Consider the following 8,219-nt stretch of genomic DNA (forward strand, 5'->3'; position numbering starts at 1 on the left):
GGAATTAGACCAACTCAATTAGGGGACCATTGGGCCTAAGTTAGGGTTGAGTTAGACCAGATGGATGGCCCACTCGGCCACTTAGAGCCATGCCAAGCAGTGGAACCGCTTGAGGCTCAGCCTCCCAAGTGGTCTAGGCGGTGGTACTGTCGGCAGTTAATGTTGTCAAGCGGTGATACTACCTAGTGTTAGAGTGTCAGGCAATAGTACCGCCTAGTACTAGCGGTGGTATCGCTAGTACCTCGAAAACTAAGGATGAGGCACTTTTTAGCTCCAAATTGAAATCAATTTATGGCTTATAAATACCCCATTCATTCTTGCTTGGTAAGGCATAAAACTGAGTAGAAAGGGAGAAAATTTTATTGAGAAAGAAAGGTTGTAATCTCTCTTGAAATGTAGGGTCACTTCTTCCTAGCATTTAGAAGTTCCTCTAAAGGGAGTAGTGAGGTCTCAGAAAGAGATGTTATAAAAGTTCTCTCCTAAGGCTATCAAAAGGAGAAAGAGTTGTAAGGATAGTTGATCTTCACCAATTAAAAGAAGATCGATAGTGGAAGTCGGTAGCCTCGAGTGAAGAGGAATCGAGAGTAGATGTAGGTCATGACGATCGAACCACTATAAATCTGGTTTGCATTTACTTTAAGCTTTTCATTTTTATTGCAAACTGATTTCTTACTTTTACTATGCTTACAAACATGTTTTCAAATTAACATCTTTCCGATATGATTTTTATTAAACGAGAATTTTTAAATCGTCATTTTTACGAAAGTACTAATTCACCCCCCCTCTTAGTGCCGACACGGTCCAAATAGTTGGTATTAGAGCCAGTTTTCCTCAATTGGATTAACACCTAAGAGAGATGACTTTTTTCGACTTTCAAAAGGGTCTTTCTATCAATCATCCTCCTATGTTCAATGAGACTACACTTATTGGAAACTCGGATGAGAGTTTTCTTACTTTATTTGAACTTTGATTTATGGAATATCATTAAACTTGGTTTTTAAACTCCTTATAAACTTATGAATGAATGGAATAACTTTGAGAAAAAATTATTTTCTTTAAATGCGAAAGCTATGAATGATTTATTTTATGCTTTAGATAATAACGAGTTTAATTGTATTTCTTTTTGTGAAACTGCACACGAGATTTGACATACATTGGAAATAACTCTTGAAGGCACGAATAGAGTAAAAGAGTCTAAAATAAATCTTTTGATATATGATTTGGAGGTGTTTCGAATGAAGCCAAGTGAAACTATTGTTGACATGTACACTCATTTTACGGATGTTGTCAATAATTTAAAAGCTCTTGGCAAATGTTTTTAGAATCTTGAACTTGTTAATAAAGTTTTATGATATCTTTCTAAAAATTGGGATTCAAAAATAACTACAATACAAGAGGCAAAAAACTTAAACAAGTTTCCACTTGAAGAACTTATCGGGTCTTTGATGACATATGAAATGACTTGTGTATCATATGATGAACTTGAGAATAACCTTCCAAAAGACATGAAAGATTTTGCACTTCAAATAAAAGAAGACCACTTGAGCAAGAGCTCAAGTGATGATGAACTTGATCTCCTAACAACAAAGTTTAAAAAGTTAATAAAGCAAGAATCAAAAAATAAAAATGAACTTAAAAAGAAGAGATTACCAAAGAAGAAAAAGACACTCAAAGTGACTTGGGACAAATCGAGTATCTCTGAAGAAGAGAAGCAAACCAATAAAGGCAAAGTGGTGAACTATGCCTTGGTGGCTCTTGACGATGAGGTAAATGACTCATATGAAACCTCTTTACCTTACAATGAAATTACTTGAGTTGTTTGATGATTATAAATTAGTAATAAAATAAATATACAAAAAATCCATGCTTCTCTTTCTAGTTATTTAAAAAATAAAAAATGAGTGTGGCAATTGCATGTTAACTCCTTACACTAATTGCAATGAGTTAGATTCACTAAAGAAGGAAAGTGCATTACTACAATAAACAAAATGATTTTGATTGAAAATACTTTATGTTTAATGAAATCATACTTGATGATTTAGTAATGCATGATAATTTGTAGTAATGATGATTTTTTTGTGATTTATGGTTTATTGATCTTCATAACTCTTGTGATAAATCTTATTTTCATTTTTAAACGATAATTGCATGTTTTTGTTTGGGATAAAAGACAAAGGCATGCTTGTATGAAATAAATCACATAAATTGAAATACATAAAAAAAAAAGGAGAATGTATTTTTTTTTTAAATATCTCTAAAGCTTTTCAATTTTTCAACAAGTGATTCTAAGTGATGAATCTATTTTATGAATCTCTTAAACTAGAAAGTGATTTTGATGATTTTACAAATTAAATTTGAATGAGTTCTAATCGAATCATGAACTTTTTTTTGATTTCTCTACTTGAGGTATCTTTTATGAGAATCAAAATCTTTTCTATCTTTGATTATTTCTTCTTACCATTTATTAAAGAAGAGACTTATGCAAACCAACTATGACCTTGATAATTGTTTGAAATTGTGCATGTTATATCTTGAAAATTTGAAACCATGTTTTAGTATCATGCATACCCAAGTTATGATGATTTAAAAATTTATTGTTTTGGTATCATGCCCAAAGTGATGATGATGATGACTTGGCATTTCTTACAAGAAAATTTTATAGATTGAGATTTATTTATTTTATCTTAATCATGATCTTGATTTCTCGATATTTGATACTTGAGATTTTTTTTTGTAAATCAAGATCTCGTATTTATTCTCTTATGTTTCTTTTTGTCATTTACTAAAGAGGAGAATTATCCATATGAATAATTATTTTTCTTGATTTCTCATAATCTTAACTTGAGATTTTTTTTATATGAATCAAGATTGATTACTATGATTCTTTCTTTTCACTATTTAACCTATCCAAATACACCATGATATGTCACTTGACTTCTTAATGATTTTTTTTTTGTACAACTTTATATCTATGGTTGTATACCTTTTGTCATGATTTAAAAATTGATGTAAAAAGAAAAGAATTATAATATTATATTTTTCCCTTCTATTTTACAATACCAAAGGGGGAGTAAAATTTACTAACTTGCATGATATAAAACTTGCTAAAAGTGCTATCTTACACATCTCAAGAAAAGCAAATTGCTAGCTTGCAAAGAAAGGCAAAACTTGTAAGCTTACACATCTCAAAGGAGAATGTCTTGCTAGCTTGTGCATTACAAAAATTAGCAAAAAGGTGCTAGCTTGCACATTGTAAAAAGAAGCAAAATGTTGCTATCTCAAGAGAAGCAAAAACTTTGCTAAACTTCACATTCTCAAATAACTTGCTAGCTTACGCGAAGGAAACAAAAATTGTTAGCTTGCACATCTCAAAAGAGAAGAAAGAATTCACTAGCTTGTATGTTCAAAAGCTTGCATTTCTCTAAAACTTGATAGTTGCACTTATCCTTTTTATCGATGACAAAGGAGGAGAAATTATAATAATGATCATATATAGAATGATGTATTAAAATTTTGATTATGTATGATTTTAAGATGATATGTTACTTTGATTCATAATTTATTTTTGAATTTACGTTTCTATTAATATGACATATTGATAGGAGGAGTTTGGTTTAAACTCTATCATCAATTAGTTATCATCATCAAAAAGAGAGATATTGTTGAATCTCGGATTTTGATGATAAAACCAATTGATAGAATTTATGATCTAATCTGTATTTTGAATGACACAGGACTAGCTTCGATCATAAAGAAACAATTAAAGCAGGAAGAATCAATGTTTGGCCGGAGTGGAACATGTTAGAAGATTGGATATCAAGCTGAAAGATCAGTTGATGTGTTGGCAGAAGGTTTCATGTCATGAGTTCAGGCATCGAGCCTATAAGAGCGGATATTGCATTAAGGAGATGGAGTTGCGAAGGTCAACATGCCGATTAGGCAAAAGGCTACAAAGGAAGACAATGCATCGAAGGATTGGACGAAGCGTCGATGAACCAATGACATACAAAAAAATATGTGATTAATTCTTTATAATAATTATTTAGATCGAAATAGTTTTAAGTTATAATTGATTTGAAATTAGGCCAACTCAATTAGGGGGCCATTGGGCCTAAATTAACGTTGAGTTGGGCTGGATGGAAGGCCCACTCGGCCACTTGGAGCCATGCCAAGCGGTGGAACCGCTTGGGGCTCAACCTCTCAAGTCATCTAGGCGATGGTACCGCCCAGACTGGGTGGTGGTACCATCGGCAATTAATACTACCAAGCGATGGTATTATCCTATCAAATTGTGGTACCACATAGTGTCAGAGTGTCAGACGGTAGCACCACCCAATATTGGTGGTGGTACTGCTAGTATCCCGAAAACCAAGGATGAGACACTTTTTGACTCCAAATTATTATGATCAAGAATGACACTAATAGGGGGGGGGGTGAATTAGTGTAACGGATAAAAATAACAAATTTCAATGATTTCAGAAAACTTCATTCAATAAAACTCTATGTTCGACGAAAACCATTAGTTAGACTCAAATAAGTTTGCATGTGAGTAGAGAAGAGAGGATTGGATAGTTTGCAATTAAGTAAAGTAAAGTACAGTAAAGATAATAAGTAGTAAGGAAAGAACATACCAAAATTTATAGTGGTTCAGTTGTTGTGACCTGCATCCATCTTCGATTCCTCCTCCGTCGAGGTCACTAGTGTCTACTAATGGTCTTCCTTCAATATGCGAAGACCAACCACCTCTTTACAGCACTTTTTCCTTTTCATGGGTTTAGGAGATAACCCTTACAAGCCTCACACCTCTTCTTGGATAATTACAAAACTAAAGAAAGAGAGAAGAAAGACTCTTGCACTTTTATAACACTTTTACACCCCCAACACTTAAAGATTTTTCCACACTTAGATATCATTTTGTTGCTCTTTCATGCAAAAAACGGTAGGGTATTTATAGGCCCCAATAGCTTCAAAATTGGAGCCAAAAAGTGTCTCATCCCGAATTTTTGGAGTACTAGTAGTGGTACTGCCAATATTGGACAGTACCATTGCCTAACACTCTGATACTAGGCAATACCACTACCCAGTATGGAGGTACCATCGCTTGATAGAGCCTCAGATACTGAGCTTTGTCAATATTACCGCCCGATAGTAATAACTACTGGCGGTACCACCGCTTAGTTTGGGCGGTACCACCGCCTAGACCACCTAGGAGACTGCTTCCTAGGTAGTTCCACCACCCCGGCCTATCGGTGCCATCGCCAGATAGGGTCCAACAACCTAGTTGGGCTTTGAATCTGGCCTAAACCAATCCAATTACTGGCCTAGTTGGCCCTTAATAAGATTAATGGGATTACCTCCCAAACCCAACCCTAATTATGTGCTAACTATGATTTTTAAAGTATACACTAAACAAAACAAGCCTAGTAAGTCTTGGTTTCTTTCGGTGAGCTTCCGATGATCTCTCGACAATCTTCCAATGGACTTTCGGCAAGCTTCTGGATTTTACAATGATCTTCTTGGTGAGTTTCGATGAGCTTCTTCTAGGTCAATTCTAGCAACATTTCTAACGAACTTCTGGTCTTCCGACGAACTCTCAAACTTCCAACCAAATCTCGATCTTAACTCTAGCACTTTGTTTTGCTTTATGCCTTGATCGCTATCATAGTTAATCTTGCATACTTTTCTCAACATATAGATTTGATCAAATAATTTATCAATTGATTTCATCATCAAAATCTGAGATTCAATAATCTTCTCCTTTTTTATGATGACAATCAATTAATGATAGAGTTAACCTTAACTCCCTCTATTTATATATCATACTTGAGAAAAGACACTCTTGAATTCAAGGCCTTTGAATTCAAGTATTAAACCGATAAGTTATATTTATTTAAACTTATTGACATGCATATCATGATACTGTTGAATCTCGGATTTTGATGATGATATCAATTGTCATTTGTTATCTAATCCATATGTTGAGATAAGTGTGCAGGATTAACTACGATGAAAGTAAGACATGCAGTAGGAGTTGCGCCAGAGTCAGGACTATGATCACGTTGGGAGTTCGAGAGCTTGACGGAAGTCCGGATGGTCGTCGGAGGTTCTGCGGGAACAAATCCGAGAAGTCCGGGAGCTTGCCAAAAGAAGCTCGTCAGAACTCGCCAAGTGGATCGTCGCAAGTCCAAGAGTTTGCCGGAAGTCCGTAGGAGCAACGTCGGAGGACCGTCGGATGTTCGCCGAAAGTTTGCCGGAAGCTCGTTGGAAGAAGCGATTGACGCACCGGAGCAAGCTGTAGTAAAAGTCTTTAGAATTGTCGTAGTTAGCACGATGATTAAGTTAGAATTAGGAGGTGATCCCATTAACTTAATCTAGGGGCAATTGGGCCCTTGAAAGAATCAAATTGGGCCGAATGGATCAACCCATTCGGACCCAGATCACTTGCCTAGAGGTGGCACTGCCTGGGTCGGCGATGGCACCGCCCAAGGCTCAGTCTCGGAGTTCTGGATGGGCGGTGCAACTGCCTGAGCTCAGTCTCCGAGCTCTGCCAGGCGGTGTAACCGCCCCTGATAAGCGGTGGCACCGCCTAGAGGCTCAGTCTTCGAGCCCTATCAGGCGGTGCAACCGCTAGACCCCGGAATTTCGGGAATTGACAGTTTTGAGCTCGGAATTCAAACTGGTTTGGGGCCGATAAATACCCCACTCTTTCAGCAATGAAAGAGCAACGAAAAACCACCAAAATCCTGATCTTACTCTGAGATTTTTGAGCTCAAAAGTGTTGTAATAAGCTAAAGGTTCTTCTCCCTCTTTTCTTCCAAGTTCAGATCTTTCAAGAGAGGAGAGAAAAGTTTGTCATGGTTGTCTCCTAAGCCCATCAAAAGGAGTGAATCTGTAAAAGGGTGGTTGGCCTTCGCCTATTGAAGGAAGGCCTCTAGTGGACGTCGGCGACCTCATCGGTGGAGGAAGCCAGAAGTGGATGTAGGTCAAGATTGACCGAACCACTCTAAATCGCGCTGCTCTCTAGTTTGCATTTACTTTGAACTTATTATCCTTACTGCAAACCTCCTTCATAGCTTACTACCTTCTGCACTTTTACGATTGCGTTTCCAAGCTCAATACTTTCCAAATCGTGTTTAGACGTAAATCGCTTTTCTCGTACGAACATCGTATTTCAGTTTGCGCTTACATTCTGATTTCCATCACAACAGCAAATTGCCTTAACAGATTCGTTTTAACTGCTTCTTGCCTAATCACAAGTTAAAGTGATTTACGAATCGGCTTTTCTACTGAAATCGCTTTTCTCGTACGAACATCGTATTTCAGTTTGCGCTTACATTCTGATTTCCATCACAATTGCAAACTGCCTTAACAGATTTGTTTTAACTGCTTCTTACTTGATCTCAAGTTAAAGTGATTTACGAATCGACTTTTCTACTGAAATCACCTTTGTCGTACGAACGCAGTTTTAAAACGTTGAAAGTTTTCCGCTACACTAATTCACCCCCCCCCCCCCCCCTCTTAGTGCTCTTGATCCTAACAATTGGTATCAGAGCGGGGTTCACTCTCAAACGGATTAAAACCCAAGAGAGATGGCATACGCCGGAAACCAAGAGGGTCATTCTATTACACGTCCACCCATGTTCAATGGGACGGACTACACCTATTGGAAGACCCGAATGAGGATCTTCCTTATTTCAATGGATTTTGAACTTTGGAATCTTGTCGAAAATGGATTTTCAAAATCTTCTCTTCCAATGATCGATTGGAATGAATTGGAGAAGAAGACTTTCGCTCTTAATACAAAGGCTATGAATGCCTTATTTTGTGCGCTTGACAAAAATAAGTTTAATCGTGTTTCGGTTTGTGAAACCGCATTTGATATTTGGCATAAACTCGAAGTGACTCACGAAGGCACAAGTAGAGTGAAAGAGTCAAAAATCAATCTTTTAATACACTCTTTCGAACTTTTCCGAATGAAACCGAGCGAGACTATTGGCGACATGTACACCCGTTTCACGGATGTCGTCAATGGTCTAAAAGGACTCGGCAAAAATTTTTCGGATTTTGAGCTTGTAAATAAGATTCTAAGATCCCTTCCTAAGAGTTGGCATCCTAAAGTCACTGCTATTCAAGAGGCTAAAGATTTAAGCAACTTCCCTCTTGAAGAACTAATCGGGTCATTAATGACTTATGAAATGACATGCAAGGCTCATAAAGAG

This window comes from Musa acuminata, chromosome BXJ3-9 (genome assembly GCF_036884655.1).
Source record: "Musa acuminata AAA Group cultivar baxijiao chromosome BXJ3-9, Cavendish_Baxijiao_AAA, whole genome shotgun sequence".
In the NCBI taxonomy this organism is placed as follows: Eukaryota; Viridiplantae; Streptophyta; class Magnoliopsida; order Zingiberales; family Musaceae; genus Musa; species Musa acuminata.